Source organism: Gobius niger (genome assembly GCF_951799975.1).
Source record: "Gobius niger genome assembly, chromosome: 10".
NCBI lineage: Eukaryota > Metazoa > Chordata > Actinopteri > Gobiiformes > Gobiidae > Gobius > Gobius niger.
In genome coordinates, this window is record NC_136861.1 from 36,048,423 (window position 1) to 36,067,792 (window position 19,370).

General features: G+C 43.9%; 1 pseudogene across 1 annotated transcript; it reads right to left on the reverse strand.

Moving 5' to 3' along the window:
* Positions 1-12,384: 12,384 nt before the first annotated feature.
* Positions 12,385-18,780, reverse strand: LOC306969406 (primary amine oxidase, liver isozyme-like; annotated as a pseudogene). Its single transcript has 5 exons — positions 17,269-18,780; positions 14,878-14,996; positions 14,638-14,804; positions 14,402-14,534; positions 12,385-12,669 (listed from the first exon to the last, which is right to left on the reverse strand). The product of its transcript is annotated as a primary amine oxidase, liver isozyme-like (transcript).
* Positions 18,781-19,370: the final 590 nt, after the last annotated feature.

Sequence of the window (19,370 nt, forward strand, 5' to 3'; positions counted from 1 at the left end):
GACAGTCAACACCAACACACATAGTAATGGCTTCATTCTTTATACCCAACAAGGACATGTCATTTTTTGCTAACTTATTGCTTTTTTGGCTAAAGGCAATAAACAACAAAAACAGCCTATAGAAGATATTGAAAGATCATATATGTTAGGACAGCATGAATTACCACAAAAACTAAGCAATGTCCATTGAAAACTAGTTTAAAATAGACAATATTCCCTCAATTTCGGCTCATAACTCAGGATAGCTGTTGTAAGTTGAAGGAAGCTCCACATTTGGGCCGCAGGTATGTGCAATGAGCCGTCTTGAAAATCCTTCCAGATTTGTGAATGTTATCTCGATCTTTTAACGAACGAAAAAGAATTGGTTTCTTTTGTTGAAGAGGTGGAGGAAGAATCTAAGACAAGATTTGTTACTGTCGATGTTGACAGTAATTATAACAATGAAGGTAAACATAGGTGAACTTGTGGGGATACTATAAGGTGTATGTGACAGTCGGAATAATAGCCTTATTAGTGTCACTGAGTCAAGTAATACGTCTATTTGATTAATTGTTATTCATTTATAGTCATTCTATTTTCACAGGTTGGCAACCTCTATCCCTGAATCGTGTGTACTTTGAGTGGGCTGGTGGCTCTGGAAAGCCTGGTATATAATATACAGGCACACCTTTTATGTTTATTGGGTATAAATCACTGGTTGTCATCAGGGAAAGGACAGGGGTGTAGCCCAGAAGAAAAAATATGCCGAAGAAAACATGCAAGAGATGGTAGGTTTATGTACACTTGAAGGTGTCGTTTCCATACATGCACCCATTGAGATAGTAAAATGTTACTCGATTGAAATTCTACAAGTCGACATTGAGCAAAATTCTTCTAGTCATTGTTAATAGGATTTGACCTAACCTATTTTTTGAAACTACGAGATGAGTAATGCTTCTATCAGCCCCAATAGTCAAATTAAATAGTGCTATATTGGTAGGCTGCCTTTAATAACGTTGATGATTTTGCTGTGATTGTTCGTATACTGGTCAAAAAAAGGCTACTCCTTTTACTGAGACTACTAAATACCATTAAGCCATGCCTAAAAACGTTGCTGGTAAAGCTTGACTCTGCACCAGGGTCGCTGCACCACTTGGAATAGGTAAAAGGCATTCTTACCCCGCTGCTGATCCAAAGAAATCCATAGCCCAATCTTCTTAATAACTACGCCTTCTTTGTGCATATTAAAGCAAGCACAGTGAAAAGCAAAAAAACAAAATCCGAAAGTTTCAGAGACCTGCAGTACCTGTGCTGCGCTCCAACATGCTTCAATTTACTCGAACTCCTTTCAGTCTATTAAGCCGGCAGCGCCACCAAGTGTGCAAAGTAAACCTATGTTGTCACAGTAAAAGGATGGGAATTCCATAATAATTGAGGTAATATCCTGCAAATGACTAATCATCCAACATACTTGTGTTATACAGATGGAGGACCACAGTTTGCATGCTGCAGAACACAAAAAGTTGGCTGCCCAGCTGCAATGTATATTACAAAGACAGCTGTCTTCCCCAAATTCAAGGTTTGTCAACCAAAATTGAAATATGTACCATCTAATAAAGTTTAATTTCATAGTAACTTTTGGCTTTAATTACTTGACCACCATGTCAAGGGTTCATGATGTTGTGATGTCCTGTGTTGTGTCTTCCACAACACAACTGGTCAACTTTATCAGTGTCTCCCACCCAGGGGTGTACAAGCAAGGGGGTATTTGGAATTATTGCAGACCAAAAAAAAAAAAAAAGTTCATTTCAATTATATTTTGCTGCAAAAGGCTTGAATTAAAGAGTGTTAAGCTTTATTTTGAACACAACACACAACTAAATGTTAATACATCTGAGTTTTGCTGGTTCAGCTTCTAAATAACTTGCTGCACCCTTGTGGTAAGAGGTTCTGTGAGTAGAAAAGAAAGACTCAAGGGGTATGTGAGACAGGAAAGGTTGGGAGCCACTGAACTATAATAGTTAAAACATAGAATAAGAAGTATGACCCAAGAGTGGAGCTGACAGTGTCTGGCAAAGCAGGGAGTGAGAAAGCTAAGTGAGGTGAAGCGGCGTCTGTGCAATTATGTCACAGTGGAACCTTTTCGAGGGACCAGCCCACCCCCCCTCTGTAGACGCCGGTGTTTCCCATCTGACAAAGACCTTCGGAATATTATGTCAAGGGCAAGAGAAGAAACAAGCCATTCCAAAATTGATCAGGTCAATCTTGAGGTGAGAAACTGTAAAACTAGGAGGCAACTGCAAAGAATCTTATCATACATTTGAATTAAAATGACTTTTTATAGGTCTCATTTTAAACATGGAGTACTGCTGCTCCTGATGATACATTTCATCTACGTAGATGTACAGAGGAGACACATTTTCTCCTCTGCTAACAGGCAGCTTGGCAGATGGAATCGTTGCAAAAATATGGCATTGAAATCTGTTTGTTTGATGCAACTTATAGGACAACAAGATACGCTCTGCCCCGGTTCTTCCTCTGTGTTCGCACCAGTGTGTGCTACAGTGTTGTTGGGGTAATGGTTGTGCAAGAGGAGACAGCTGAGGCTATTAAAGAAGGACTGGAGATTTTCAAGAGCTGGAACAGCAAATGGAAACCAGCTCACTTCATGGTTGACTTCAGCCATGCGGAAATCCAGGCTGTTGAGTCTGTGTTTGAAGGTTTGGGATGTAAGGTCTACATAACAGTAGACTGATTGATAAATTGAGTGATTGATTGATGTGTTTACTTCAGGGACCAGAGCACTTCTGTGTGACTTCCACAGAGAAAAGGCAAGGATGGAGTGTACCAGAGTCACATGGTCGCCAACACTGAAGATGCACTTGCACACCTTTGAGCAATCGCAAAAGCAGAGTCAGTGGAGGAATACCAGGCAAAAGTGAAGGCCCTTACCGAGACTCAGAACTGGACAGACAACCAGGCCTTCCATACCTGGCTTTCTGAGACTTGGCTTTCAGACGCAAAGGTATAGCAAAAAAAGAGATGGGTCAATGTTTTTAAGAGCCAAACGTTAAACATTTCCATTACAACAAACAATGGTATTGAACGCCAAAATGAGACATTCACATATAAATACCTTGAGGGATATAAAAACAGCGCTCTGTTGTTACCAAGTACATCCCCGATCTGCACAGGAAGTGAGTTTTAAAAAGGGTTGCTTTTTTCCTTCATGCAGTCAGAGATGGGTTGTATATTTATCAACTACATGTGCTTAAGTAACTATTTGCTAAATCTCTTTTTCATGCAGTATTTTTTACTTGTGTCATGTTTTTTAAAAGTACTTTTTAAATGTACTTTTTTGCTTGAGTACATACCCACCTCTGCATGCAGTGCATTTCACCATTGTGATAAATAAAGTCCTGTCTCCTGTCATATATATTTATTATTCTTAATATTTTGCACTAACACATTTCTTACATCCAGGTACATTGAGGTCAACGTAAGACCCTCCTCTGCTTACAGGCAGTACAATGCAGAGGTTCCCCTTTTCTGCACGACAAGCCTCCTGACATTGTCCGCCATGTCATGTCACGAATGGAGAGTTCCCTCTCAGAGAGACATGTCTGTCCATTGACTAGGCTATTTTCTGGTCAAGACTGAAATCCAGGGGGGGAAAGTCTACACTGTTCATTTTGGAACAGACACAATCTTCCCCTCATGCCAGTGCAATGACTGGAAGCGACACAAGCTGCCATGGAAACACTTTTGTGCTATTTTTATGCACATTCCAGGTTGGACTTGGCATCAAATGAGCAAAAGGTATATTGGGCACCCCCTTCTGAACCTGGTCAGCTACTAAACTACTACTACCACCACTACCACTAATGCTAAACTACTACTAACCACCACTACCACTAATGCTAAACTACTACTAACCACCACTACCACTAATGCTAAACTACTACTAACCACCACTACCACTAATGCTAAACTACTACTAACCACCACTACCACTAATGCTAAACTACTACTACCACCACTACCACTAATACTAAACTACTACTACCACCACTACCACTAATACTAAACTACTTTTGGCAGCCACGGTCCTCCATAAAACAACTCCAGGTCTGTTTTAGATCCTTTAAGATAATGGTTACGTTTTACTGCATGTAGCCTAGTACTAGTACACTTGTATCTGTTCCCACTCACATCCTTCATGGATTGATGTATTTATATTTCTGAACTGTCGGCCTAAAGTCATCATAGTGTGGACATTTGACCATGAGGTCTATTGCGATTGCAACTTGTCACATGTGAAACAACAAAAACTCCAGCCTAAGATTTCTCACCTTTTTTATTTAACGATTGGCACAATTCAGCGACAAACAATGGTACATGCTAATGCTAGATCTGCTTATGTTGATTGTTCTGAAGTCCTGGCAGGCGATTCAAAGAGTCGGACGGTGGCGAGCAGAAACAGCTGAATGATCTCGCCCCACTTTCCCCAAGCACCAATAAAACTATATTATTTTAACCTTGTATTGGCAAATTCATTTAATCATTCATCTGTTGCATTGAAGCCCAATAAAATGTGCCAGTATTAAGCAACCCAGGCCAGCTCAATGTGTTTAAAACCTCATCTAAACCCACAGAAACCACAGAAATTTGGTATTTTTGCCTAATAACATGGAACTTGGAATTAATGAACTAAAAAAAAAAATTGACTTTGATGCTTCAAACTCAAATTATAATCCTATGATTGTGCGGGCTCTCATTCGTCCAGAAAGCATTATTATTTAAGTTGAGGATGTCTTGCTTCTGTCCGCAGGAGGCGATTCTTCACTCTTGTGGTCAGAATGTGACACTACACCCCAGCTAGAGCGGCCTCATGACAGATTCAGGTACCAAAGCTGCCAACAGCCTTCTATTCAAGTTGTTCACTTAACAGCATCACTTCTGAATTGAGTGCTACTTTAAACAACTTGAATGGATGGTTGTTGTCAGTTTTGGTTCCCGAGTCTGTCATGAGACCGCTCTAGCTTGGCTGTAGTGTCACATTCTGACCACAAGAACAAAGCAGACGCTTCTGTGGATAGAAGCAAAATATCCTCAGCTTAAACAAAACCAGTCCAGTCGATGATTTAAGCTTCACTGTGATTAAAATCCTATGATTTCAGTTTTTGTTCCATCTGAACGATTCTTCAAAAAATAAGATGAATGTAAAAGTACAATAACATTCATATTTAAATGTATAAGTATGGCTGGGGTGAGATGGTGCTGAGAGGGCGTTGGGACTTCTATGTCTAAATAACAGGATCTCTGGATCGGTGAAGTCCCCTAGTGCATAAGGGGCGTCCTCTGGATCGGTGAAGTCCTCTCTGATTCAGAGACGTCTTCTCTTTGGTCCTCTGGTGGATTTACAGTGTCCTGTAGAGGTGAAGGCTGCTTAGTGCTGAGGGTCTCTGGTTCAGTGACGTCCTAACTTAGGTCCTCTGGTGGACTTACAGTGTCCTTCAGTGATGTCCTCTGGGGGGGTGGAGCCCTCTACCAGAATGAAAGACTCTGTGGGATCAGGGATGGTCTCTGGTGTTGAGAACTGCTCATGTTCAGTGGTGGAGACTTCTGGTACGGCACCCTCTGCTGGAGTGACCGAGTCAGTACTCCTGGTCAAATCCTGTGGTGTCGTGAGCTGTTCTGGAGTGGAGACTGGTGGCTCTGGCTTCTGTAGAGGTGAGGTCTGTGCTGAGCTGGAGGCCTGTGGAACCTCACAGAGATTAGATTTGACCTCCTTTGGTCCATTGTCCACTGTAACCTGTAGGACCTCAGGAGGACTAGTACATGTTGCTGTAGTCGGAGGCAGTTTTACTGACCTGGGAGCTTGGGCTGACCTGAATGGAGCAATAAACGCTCGCTGCTGTCCCTGGGCCAGCAATTGGTCCTTTCTCATTTGCTCTTCAAATCCCATCATCTCCAGCATGCGGTCTGCAGCCATTTCCTTTGCAATTTTCTTCTTATGAGGGGCCTCAGCTTGGAGAGTCATCTCGCCCACTCTCACCTCCACCGTGTACCAGGGGACGTGGCCTTTATAAGTGGTCTTGATGTGGCCTTCTCCCGCCTCACTGTAAGCACTTCCACAAGGGCACAGACAGGATTTTTGTCAAAAAAGAAATATTGGCGATCCTTAATGTCCACCAGATCAGTGTGGGCCCGACTCCAGTACGGAGTCACAGTCTCTGGCACTGGGAGCGTGGCCAGTTTAGGAACAACTTCTTTGGCAGCTTCTAATTTGGCCTTCTTTTTGGTCGGTCCACTTCCAAAGCCAACAAACTCCCCCACACATAACTCCATTTGGAAGATTCTTTCCTGTGGTGTGCCGATGTGTTTTAATTCTTTGAACTGCACGTGTAAATTATGCAAAATGGCTACGTCGTGCAGGCGAGTGAGGTCAGTTTTATAAACCTGTGCGCTCTCCATGTTGAAGCTCACTTCAGTTTGAGACCCGTCTGTCTCCATGTTAAATGTTTCAGTCTGTGGTCTCCTTGTTGAAAATAACTTCGAGGTAATTTCAAGATGAGGCCTGTCTCTTTCCTTGATGGAGATGACAATAACTTCTACTTTCCTAAACTAACTTCATCAAAAGTGAGAAAATCGGGGTCGCGGCTCCAAAAGGTGTGGTCACCGAAGCAAAAGGTTAATATAAGAATTCCAAGAGGATTTGATAGGATTCAGATTTAATCCTTTTGGATTTCCTATTGTAGGAGTCATAGTGACAGGGTGCTGTCACTATGACTGGGTTGTGACGAGCGGGGTTCGAGGTCACGTGTTCACGGGCGGAGTTTTCTTAAGGCGCTCACCTCTTTTTGTGAATGAAACCAGTAGTAGAGAGAGGGGGGCCGGGGCCGCCGTAGTTTTTGTTGACCGTTCGTTTGTTTAACACATTATTTCACCTGGATTACATGCAATATGTGCGCACTGTTACATCTGCTTTGTATGTAAATCAAAGTCACTCCTTTAATTAAATGCAACTTAAACGCATTCGGTTGAACTCTGTGCTTCTGTGCTACCCAAGCAGCGCGTCATACAAATAGACCAAACCCAAGGTTTTTCCTCCCCAGCGACAATAGGACTTTGAGTCGCTACACCTATTATTATAGAACCAATGTAAAATAAGAAAACCCAGTAGGATGTCCTTTTTTTCTCGGGCCTCCTCATGGGCCTTCTGCAGCTCGCACCTCAGGTTGGACAGAGACCTCTGCAGAGCTGCCTTCTGCACCTGGAACTCCTGATGCAGCTCCACTTAAAGGGACTATACGGAGTTTAAAAATGTTAAAATTAAGTATTTTCATGTTCCAACAATGTCCTAATGTGTAGAATGAGCCCAGACCTATTCACCACAACTGCCTCTAAACTCCTGCACTGTCACTAAAAACGGTGTTGCTTCAGCCCGAAGTGCCGTCATGCACGAGCTTAATATAGAAGGTGCAGTTACACATATGACCTGAGGTGGCAGTAGTGAGTGTAAAATGGCTAACTTACATCTAGCCCCTTTAAAGACAGCAGAACATTTCATATTGTTTTATGCATTTAAAAATCATTTCAAATGTATTTATGCAGCTTTTTGTACAACACTTAAGGTGACCAAAGTGCGGCCGCGGAAACCTTGTCAATCTACGCTGTAATATATGCTGTAAAACCCTCGTGAAGCGATTTGATACAACTTCTCACTAATGATTCTTGTGTTAACACATTCAGTGCTGCTGTTTTTGGGATTCAACAATCCAGACCGTTTTTCATGATATTTGTAGCACCACAGCATATTCTGTGTTATAGCTATGGACACATGCAGTGGCTCGTTTCAAAGACGAGAATCCAAGCTATCCGTAGGTCAAAACATTTTAATTCTACGTGCCTCGGTGTAATTTCAAGGGCCATTTTCTTAAAATGTCTTTATCTCACATTGGTGCGACAATATCTCCAAGTGAGTCGCTCCTACAGATTTTTTCAGTCTTGGACTAAACAAGATTCTGAAGGTTTTGTCAGATTGTCAGAGGCATTTTTTAATATCTAATTCCAAACCTGATTTATTGAGTTTTGAATTAAAAAAAAACAAGGTGAAATTTAAAGTTATGGAACGTGTTTACCTTAATAAATCCTTTCCGTAGTAATTAATACAAGTGTTAATGGGACGACTGGGGGGTCTTTCATATCCCCCTGGTGTCTCTGTCCAGAAAACCACAATTGCAGTTTTCCTGTGTACGGATCGGAGGCCCGAATACACAATAATGGAATCACGAAGAATAATAAAAAGTAGCCTATAGCGTCAATTGAGCAAACTCTGGCAAGGCATGGTAATGCTACACTATGTAAATGCAATGAGACATAAAAATTGCTTGGGAGCTCGATCCAGCCCAACTGTTTGCCCACCTCCAGTGTAGGCTTAACATTAGTAGACATTGTGAGATGTATTTTTTTTTTGTTGATGAGGTATGTAGGCTACATATTTTGTCGTTTTTATTGTTCTACTCTATTTTTTCCTTGTTCATTTCATTGGTTGTTGTCATTGTCACTAAAACAATGCAGAAACACGTGTCCAAATTGTCTCAATTAATTTGTGTTTGGCGCAACCACAGAGCAGATGTCACCGCTGAAGTCCAGCTTCACAGCTCAAAAACACGGCGGGGAGAGCGGTGCACGTCATCATTTTGAATGACCAGTCAGCGTAGACCGTCCCTCCTGAGCCGACGATCGAGCAGCACCCAGGGTCTTAATGGAGAGGTTGGCAGTTTGAACATTTGTGTCCTGCAGGTGCAGACTGTCGTTGGGTTCTTGGGCAAAATGCTGATATGACCTCATTTGCATTTCTCCTATTAAATACAGAATGCCACCCCTCAAAAGAATTATTCTAAATGCTTTGTAAGGATGTGTACTGCTCTAGTACTTACTTTGATGAGCTGCTCCCTGAACGTTGGCTCAGCTACATCCAGCACACTTGCAGGTGGAGTATGTAGCCCACAGACCAGGGTTGCCAGGTCTGGGCAGCCAAACCCGCCCAAAAATATCTGAAAACCGCGGACATACGGCGCGGCTAGAATTTTCAATATTGTTTACTAGTAAATAGAGCCCATGTGCTCCTACGATGATGAGAAACTGCCCCTACTCCCCTCCCTTATTGAAAAAGCAGCTTACAGAGCCTTGGATTTGCCTTCGAAATAGTGATTTTGATCAATTCAACATTGATTACAGCAAGACAGTTTTTTTCACCCGCGGAATGGCTTTAAAAACCGCCCAATTCCACGGTTTAACCGCAGACCTGGCAACCCTGCCACAGACCTGGCTGAAAAGACGTGTGGCGTCATGTGTGACTGCAAAGCTGAAGGAAATAAATGACATGCACAGAAGGTTTGATGTTGTATTAATCACACAAACGCCTGTCTGTGCTGCAAGTGCATACTGATGGATTTATAATGTATACTTTGCATTAGCTTTTGACTGAGGTCACATCTCAAAAACCTTACTAGAGCCAGGAGTGTGGAGATCTGAATGACCAGTTCACCAAATGAGGACGACTTGTGGGAACGACTGGGACGTGGCGAGGTTCGGCCGCAGCTGGACAAGGTGGAGGCCATCCGCAGCTGCCCGCGCTCTCGCACCAAGAACGAGTTGAGGTCCTTTCTGGGTCTTGCCGGCTGGTACAGGAGGTTTGTTCCGCAGTTCGCCACAATCGCTGCTCCCCTGACGGCTCTCACCGCGAAGGACCAGCAGAATCCTGTCGCCTGGAGTGAGGACTGCGAGACTGCGTTCCGCAACTTGAAGACTGGCCTGTGTACTTGGCCCGTGCTGATGAGTCCCGACTTCAGCCAGAAGGTCCTGGTCCAGACCGACGCCACTGCCATGGGGCCAGGAGCTGTCCTGCCTCAAGGTGCTCCTGGGGAAGAACAGCCGGTGATGTACCTGAGTCAGAAGCTGCTGCCCCGGGAGTCCAGGTACTCCGCTGTGGAGAAGGAGGGCCTGGCCATCAAGTGGGCCTTGGAGAGCTTGCGGTACTACTGGCTGGGGAGGGAGTTCGACCTGGAGACCGACACCTGATCTTGTATTTTTTATTATGTACAATCAATTATTTCATTAAACAAGTTCATAAGAGGGGACTCAGGATAGGACAACCGTTTTTTTCTTCTTCAGTCAAGCAGTGGAGGATTTCCCCAATTTCTTTACTTGAAGAACAACTTCAAGAGTAACATATTTACAAAAAACTATCCCATGGAAATTCTTAACAAATTGCATCTACTTTAAAATGAATTGAAAGTAAAAAAAATAAAATAAAAGGTTTCCACGTGGATTTTAAATTATATGAAGTCAAACTTATTTCTGACATTATTCGATGATAAGAAATATTGGTGCATTTTTTAGTTTCACCTACCGCTTGTCTACAATAAGGCCGCAGCAATAAATATATATCCATTTAAGCCAAAATCCATCCAGTTCAAATACTACTATCCTATAGTAAAATACATCCTATTGTAAACATATCTTTAACTTTGTACTTTTGTAAATACCGCTATAATTGCTTGTGTTTTTTGTAAAGCATGTCAAACTTTGAACACAATACCTGTTCATATCTGAATTGTTGTATTTTGTGTGATTGTTGGTAATCCTGTTTTGAAGGTACCTAAACATGCCGCGGGAAATGTCAAAGAAAGTGAGCTGTGTGGACATCAAAATATCCCTTACATCTTTTTATACAGACACACATGTCATTGCATCTAATCATTTTGTATACAAGGATTAAAACCACGTGCACATAAAACCTTCTCACAATAGTTGGATGAGTTTTGATCCATTCCTCCAAACAGAAGTGGTGTAACTGAGACACATTTGTAGCCGCCTTGCGTACACAAGCCATCAGCTCTGCCCAGACATTTACAACTGGATTGAGGTCAAGACTTTTGATGACCACTTAAGAACATTGACTTTGTTTTCACACAGCACCAGTCTATAGCACACTACAATGATGACCAAACCTTCTGTTGGTCTGTAAATGCAGTAAATTAGAATAACTGCCTTGTATAAAGTTGCCCTCTCAAAATGGCTGTAGTGAATGTCTTGAAATAGGCCTCTGTCTCTTTAAGAACCTCTGACTCTTTCCGACACGCCCCCTCCACTCGCTGTCTGTGGCATCAGTGGGGAGGGGGTTCTGCTGAGGAGCAGTGGTTGGTTACTCGGCTGGTGACGAAAGCTCGGAGGCGTCTCCAGGAGGTGGGGGCGTTCCTAGGAGGACTCAGGCAAACCGATCCCTAAAATGGCCGCCATCAGAGTTTTTACAGATTACTCAAAAATACGTGAATGTGCCAAGGCAACACTTCAGGCATGTTTTTAATGAGGGAATGACATAATAACATGATGGAAAGCTTGAAAAAGTCGATTTTTCATAATACCCCCCTTTAAGCCACTGTGTAACCAGAGCAAAAATATTGGCTTATCTTCATTTACATCTCCACTAACGCTTTCTCCAGGATGAATGAATAAATACTTTTTTTTACTTCCCTTTCAACTGAACCAATGTAAAATCTCTCACTGTGGTTTAAACATGTATTTTCTGTCACTTATTTGTGACCTCAGTCAGTGAATCAAAATGAAACAGTGAAACCTGATTTATTTCTATATTACCTGAATTGAAGCATTACCTGCACACTGGGAGACTTATTTGTGAATTAAAGTAGATAAAAATCAAACAGTGGCATAGGCTAGCACAGCCTATCAACCTGAGTCAACAAGGCATGACAGTTCTGGTGGTCACTAGCCCTACAACGGATCATTTATTTACTGAAAGGTTTACAGGTGCTGAGTTCACCATGACTACCATTATGACAAATTCATGCTTTTAAACAAATAATGAGTCTTAATAGCACAAATAACACTTTTTAATATCAAGATGCAAGAAAATGAACAGTTCTATTTAGAAAAAGCCTCAAGGGCTGCAAATGTCCCAAAGGGCACCAGTGTGGGGCAGGTGCCAGTTTTTCCCTGTTAACTGCAATATACTTTCACAAGTCGCATCTAAAAAGAACATTTATGAATTACAAAAATGATCATTAATATCAGTCACTGGGTCCATGATCTCTCTGTACAAGACCAAAAATGTCCTCAAAAACAAAATACTTGTACTTCTATATACGCTGATGTCACCTGAAACTGCGCAGTAATCTTCACTTTACTGTGCGGATGCGAAATTACTTACTTAGAAAAAGAACATATCTCAGTAAGTAAAGACAGTGGCCTATTCCTTTAAAGAGGGTCTAGATAACTTTGTCATTGTTGCCTGTTTGTGGAGAGAGGAAATGATATTGCCATGTTGTTGGAGATGATTGCACAGCCAAAAATATGAATTTCCTTTCTAATAACTTCTCAGTCATGAAACTTGATGACGCCATGGAAGCCGTTGTAGGTGAATGGCTGAGGCGGTGGGGCGCAGGTCTCCTGGGACAGGCAGGCCATGCGGTTACTCTCACAGCTGCTCTCTGAGCCAGGACCCACATACACGCTGTCAGGAGAGTCTATGGACGGGTCCTCGTCGAAGTAGTTGTGGGGCCGCAGTAGAACTCCGCCTCCATTGCCCACGGTAACAGTGTTAGGGATATCCTCAGCGTGAGGGATGTGGAGGAAACCAGCCGTCACCCAGGCAACCAGGTCCTGGAGAGACAGAATTAAATGAGTTAAATCTGTTGGGGATCTGTCTTGTTTTGTGCTCCCCCTCCCTTGTGTGAGGGGGCGTGTGTGACAGGGGGGCGTGGCTGGCTCCTCCAGGGGAATGAGGCACACCTGAATCAACTCCACATTAATTTCAGTCTTCAAGACCCTGGGCTGCACACCACTTCTCTGCCAGATTATTCCGTCTACTTGGTAGAGTTCAGTGTTAAGAAAACTGTGCAAAAACTATTTTTTGGAATCTAATATTTTTTAATTCATTAAAAAATATTAGATTGAAGCTGTTGCCTATTTCAATCATTCAGTGGCCGTTTCCAAAGATATTAAAAGTGTCAAGGACCTCAGGGCTGCACTTCAGTTAATCTGGGCTGTAGTTATACCAGAGAGAGTCTCCAAACTAAGTTTGGATTCAACGTTTGGGTCCGGATGGGTTGGCAACTTGGAGCTTGAGTCTGGATCTGGACCAAGGTCCGGCATTTCGCGACCTTTGGATAGGGCTTAGCCACTTCTAATTTACCTAACAATTTCCCTCAAATTAAACTAAAGCCAATGCATTCAATGAATTGTCCGTGACTAGCTTGCATTACAAGGGAAAACACCAGCAGGAGGAATGTTATGCTAGTTAGTTAAAGTTACGAGGAAACTGTTATACATTTGGATCTAGCTTTCCAATATGGCTGACAGGACATCCTGCTCTGGGCCTATGCCCACACACACAGATTTATCAACTGGACTTCTGGAGGATGAGACTGATCAGTGTTTGCCTCTCTGCATGTCTGGAGGAATCGATTTATTCAGAGTGGAAGGGCAAGAAATTGCTGCTACACAAGTGCACAGCAGTATGCGGAGTCTGTGTGACAAAAAAACTCGAGTGGCTGAAGACATGATTCAAAAGCAACTCCACCACGTGGCTTATCTGCTTCATCATCTCCCTGCTGTGTTTCATGTTCATGATTGTCATAGTTATAGAGTTCGGGAATGTGACATCATATCACTAAGCAGTGGAGTTATTGTTCACATTAAAACACTTGGACAGAACAGTGTGTTAGATGTATTTACCAGCAGTAACTCTGCAGCTAACTGAGTTGTTCCACGGCTTTTATCTCCACTATTTATACTGTTTTTAGCTAATGTTTGTCTATGGAAATGTATGCTAACAGCTGCAAAGATGGCGGATCTCCATGGTAACTGTGGACTTTCCCGAACTCTATTTGACAGTCTGTCCATTTCATGGCTATCATTTTCACTCTCCGTCTCATAAATAGGATCATGTGACTCTGTTTCCATTTTATTGTCATCCAAATCACTGCAAGTCTCAACAGGATCGTTTGATTCATTGTCCATCTCATTATTTGGCCCAGCTTCCATCTCATCTAATTTACTGTCCATCTCAACTTGATTGTCCGATTCCACGTCCATTACCTACCGAGTTAAAGGTTAGATTTGAGCTCACTCAGAGGAGTACTCTTTGTTCACTTTGTTGATTGAGCCGTGGCAGTTTCTACACAACCTGTCAAACCAACAGTATCCACAGGTCAGACCCACACACAAGCATGCGCAGTGACAGACGAGTCAGAGGAGCTTGGGCCACACCATGTTTAGGGTCAAGCCACACAGTGCGCTGACTAGAATTCAATATGAACTGTGCTTCTCTCTTTGGGCAAAACCCACCAGGCTCCATGTCGGCAGGTTTCATGTTAAATCATATGAGACTGACCTGGTTGTGAATGCTCTCGTCGTCCTGGATGAAGGTGCTGAAGTCCACAGCTGGACTCCACATGTTGTTCTGGCTGTACAGGCTGCTGCTGGTCCGCTCCTGATCCTTGTGTTTGGTGATGGCCACTTTGTACCTGCACAAACACATACTCATTAACTGACGAGAAGTACCGTTGCCAGTATAATATTGGGGTATTGTAATAAGTGTGTGTTGCAACATAAATCGTGTGCCCAGACCTGGCCCAGGACATGGATCTCTCCTCGGGCTGGCTCTCGGGCAGGTGATCCCCGGCGAAGCTGTACACCTGCAGCCTGTAGGTGCGCTCGTGGCCCCAGCGGTTGGTCTGGTTACTGGAGACGTGCAGGTAACGGGGCGTCTTAGTGCCGTGACGCAGAGCCGCCTCCTGTCCCGCAGTGAACAACACAAAGGTCTTTAATCAACACAAAATGTTTTAAGGCATTGTAAGAGAAACCTACCTGTTCGGTGTGCAGCGTCCTCTCCACCAGATGAGGCACCATGGCGTAGTGCTCGGGCATCCAGGGCAGAGACACGTTCCTGAACTCCTTGTCTTTGGTTTGGAACATGTTCTCAACTCCTGAAACACATGAAAAGACTTGCTCATTAGTACTGTTTAAGCAGTCATCTACAGGTCCATAGACATAAAAAGAAGTGGCGGCGTTTGGTCCTGACGTATGTGGACAGTCAGCAAGCCCTCTAATCCGGGAAACTTCATCAGCTGATGCGGCACAGTGGTGGAAAGTAAACAACACAGCGTGAAGACAGACGCAGCCGTAGAAGTTCTGCAGACGACCTAAACACTTCTTCAACGGCCTTTTAACAAAGAAAAGGCCATTGTCTTTGTTCAGAGAGCAGGAGCTTCAAAAACAGGTGGACGGGTTGTTCAGCTAATCCTGTGCTCAGAGTTACACCCTCCTGGACACATGTGGAATTCTTTTTTATTTCTATAAGTTGCCCCTACTGGCTGGAATGAGTATACCGGTTACTTAGTTTAAAAAAATCATAACTCCGCACAGGAATCGGCTAGATTAGTATTTCAGGGTCAAAAACGTTAAAAAAAAAAGTTAATCAGTGAAACTCATGGATGGTATTGTGTCTCAGGGCTCTTTGAATCACTGACATCAATCTCAAACGCCTGTGATGATTAATTGTCAGGTTAAGCCCAGTTAAGGGAAAAAGATTCCACATTTTTAGCAATAAGGGAAAGAAAAAAGATCTCTCTCCTGATGAAAAGCATGAAATAGTTGAATGCCTTGGACTAGGTATGAAAACCATTGATATTTCATGAAAGATTAAGCATAATCATCATACTGTTAAGAGATTTGTGGCTGATTCAGACACACTTGGGTTTGTGCACATAAAGGCACAATGAGGACAGTTTCTGCCAGACAAACACATCAGATTAAGAGAACAGATGCTACAAAGCAGCATACAGGTGTTTGAAGCTGCTGGTGCCTCTGGAGTCTCCCGAACATCAAGGTGTAGGACCCTCCAGAGGCTGCAGTTGTACATAAACCTTCTATCCGGGCCTCCCCTAAACGGTTAATTGAAGCTGATGAACAGAAACGGCTCCAGTGGCTCAGAAATACATGAGGACTCATTTTCAAACAGTCTTGTTCACTGATGAGGCCGTGTAGCCCTGGATGGTCAAATCAATGGAGTAGTGGATGGTTGGTGAATGGCCACAATGTCCCAACAAGGCTGTGACGTAAGTAAGGAGGGGGCGGAGTCATGTTTTGAGTCAGAATCATGGGGAGAGCGCTGGTCGGCCCGTTTAGGCTCCCTGAAGGTGTGAAAATGACCTGAGTTTCTGACTGACCACTTTCTTCTATTGTACAAAAAGAAGAGCCGTGCTTTCCCAAACAAGATCATCTTCATCATGACAACGCACCATGTCCTGCTGTAAAGAAAACCTCTGCATCACTGGCTGCTATGGGCATAAAAGGAGAGAAACTCATGATGTGGACCCCCTCCTCCCCTGACCTCAACCCTATTGAGAACCTTTGGTGCCTGAACAAGAAAAACAGTTTTCATCCAAACAGCAGCTCTGGGAGGCTATTCTAACATCCTGCAAAGAAATCCAAGCAGAAACTGTCCAAAAACTCAAAAGTTTAATGGATTCAAGAATTTTGAGGCTGCTATCACACAAGGGCTCCTATGGTAAAATGTAATTTGACCTGTTAAGATTTCTTTATATTTCAGTAAATATTACCTCCTAATGCTACAAATTCAACAAATGACCATTTTCAGGAAGCTTTTCAATCCGTTCTGGCTTGGCTCCCAAATATCCAAAAATTAAAATTGGAGCCTTGGACTGTGCAAGGAATGCTCCCATGGGTTATAATGATAGTTGCGAAAATCTGATCCAATCGTTTCAAAGGAGTTCACCCCTCCCACCTGATAACGGAGCTCAATTGAGCAGTTCCAGACCCTTGTACGAAACGAAGTATGTACGAGGGCCTGATGGCTACATCCACTCACACAAGACAGAAGATTTCTAAGAACACTCAAAACTATTGTCGAATGGGGGTGTCAAAAAGTGTTGAATTGAGGGGACGTCACAACGGAGGTTTTTCAGAATGTCAGGGTTTCTGTTTGGAGGGCTGTCTAAATGAGAGGTTGTTGGAATAAGGGGTAGACGGCGATTCCTATGTGTATTTTAGCCTAGCCTTTTCCAGTTGTTTATTTATATCAGTTAGCGTTGGATTCTAAGCGTTTGTCTCTGAAAACCTCAACACAAAGTAATTATATCAATGCCCACTGTATAGTTTAAACATTGTTGAGTGTTTTGTAAGCTTAGCTTAGATAGCTAACGGCGTTTCTTTGATTTCTATGTTCAGGCCACTCACCAGCTACATCCAGGTCGGCTTTGAAAAGTGGTGATGAAAGTGTGTGTGGATATTGCCAAGCACATTTGGTGCAACTTGATGCCCATGTTTGAGGCTGTCCTGCACGATGAAGGAGGAAGTGATGAAGCCTGTCGCATGAACCTTGGCCTCCACAGCGCCGTTCTGGTAGAATATGAAGTCCCACATGTAGTCGTAGTTTGCAATTGCTGTGATGGTCCTAACTACAAGCGCAGTACTGGCCATCCCGCCATAACTGTTGTGGAAGAAGTCTGCGAAGTGTCTGCGCAGCGGCTGACCCAGGTACAGCTCAAAGATACAGATGGAGTTCCTGTAGCGCATGGGCTTTGGAACATCTATGTACCTGTACGTGTCTACGTACGTAGCATCATATGGACAGTCCACACCTCGCACCAGCTCGTGTGCGAAACGGCCGATGCCAATACTAGAGTCCAGGAACTTTGTCATCGCCAGACCAGGAGTGACAGAGCCATATACAGTCATAGCCTCCTGCACGCTCAGCTCGTAAAGGATGCGCTCGTGTTTGAAGCGCACATCGAACACGCGCATGCCCGTGAGCGAACTGAGCCCGAAGGCGAAGCTCCAGTCCATGTACAGGACGTGGTTGTGGCTCACGCTGTAGCGCGCGCCCTCAGGGTTCACAAGCTGCGGGCCGAGCTGCAGTGGTCTTGAACGCGAAGTTAAGAAACTGTAGCCCTCTGGTGGTTCATACACGATCTTCTTCACAGCGCCCGCAGCGCTTCCACTGACGCAAAGTACTGCCCGTTTTAAAACAAACGCTCCACACTCCACTGCGACGCGTTGGCGCTCCAGTGATTCATGAGCACCTCAAAGCCCACAAGCTGGATGTAGAATCTGCTCAGGTCGCGGTAGAATGAAATCCATGTCTTGCGGTCGCCTGCGCTTAACCCACGTGGCATTGCTTCAAAGCCTTTCAGTTGGTAGTTTTCATTCACACCAAAGCTCTCCCGGAGGAGTGTGGACAGGGGTAAGTAGACCTTCTCCTCCAGAAGTCTAAACAGAACAATGTACTAACGTGTAGTAGCGCTCGCCTGTCACGTCACGATGGTAGGTGGGATTGGGCAGCGGTCCCACCTCATACTCTTTAATGTAGCCTTTGGCACCATAGAAGACCACTACTGTCGCCTCTCTGCGTGGTACGGGACCACGTGCGTCCAGGTACTTCAGAACTTCAGCCTTCCTTGGCACGCGCAGGTCAATGAGGAAGAGAAAGTTCTCATCTGGCCTGGTGCTCTGGCGTGTGGAGATGCTCAGTTCCTTCTGTTGGACCATGTACTCCTGGACCTGAGTGTATTCCTCCGGGCTGAGGTCTGAAAACACCTGGCTGCGCTCGTCATGCTTCCCATGCGGCGCATGTTTGCTCCGGGCTGCGCACTGGGACGTCCCGTGCGAGTACACAATGATCAGCGCGAGGTTGAGAAGCACAGAAAAGAATACGAGTAGACCAACACACCACTTGGTGAGCGAGTTCATTCTGCCACAGCACTAACTGTCCTATTCTGAGTGATGTCTGCATGTGGAACAGTTTTGACAAGATCTCCACCCTCCCTGTGCGGACCCCCATGCTCATCTGGATTTACTTACCAGTGCCAGAGCAGAGTGCCCTTTGAAGAACTACATCAACATCGTAAACAGGTAGGTCAAAACACAGATGGTGTGAATGGTATATACAGTATACAGTACCTGTAAACTTTATTGACTCATAGGATTAGCCAATGAAGTATCTTCCCCTGCATGTTTATCCAGGCCCAGTGTCGGTCTGAAATGTGGCCCCACCCCCTGCACTCTAGCTTTGAGTCCCAGGAGAGTGCCAAGAATCTCTCTCCTTTTCCTTCCTCTCTCTCACTCTTTCCTCTCTCTTTCCTTGCTCTATCCTCTCGCTTTCCATTTTTCCCTCTCTTTTTTCTCTCATTTACTCTTTCCTATCTCCCTTTCTCACTCTCCTTACTCTTGATCAGATTCCCCTCTCTCTTTTCTTGTTCTTTTCCCTTCTCTCTTTTTCTCCATCTTTCCTCTCTCTCTCTTTCCTCTCTGCTTTCTGTCTCTTTCCTTGTTCTTTTCCC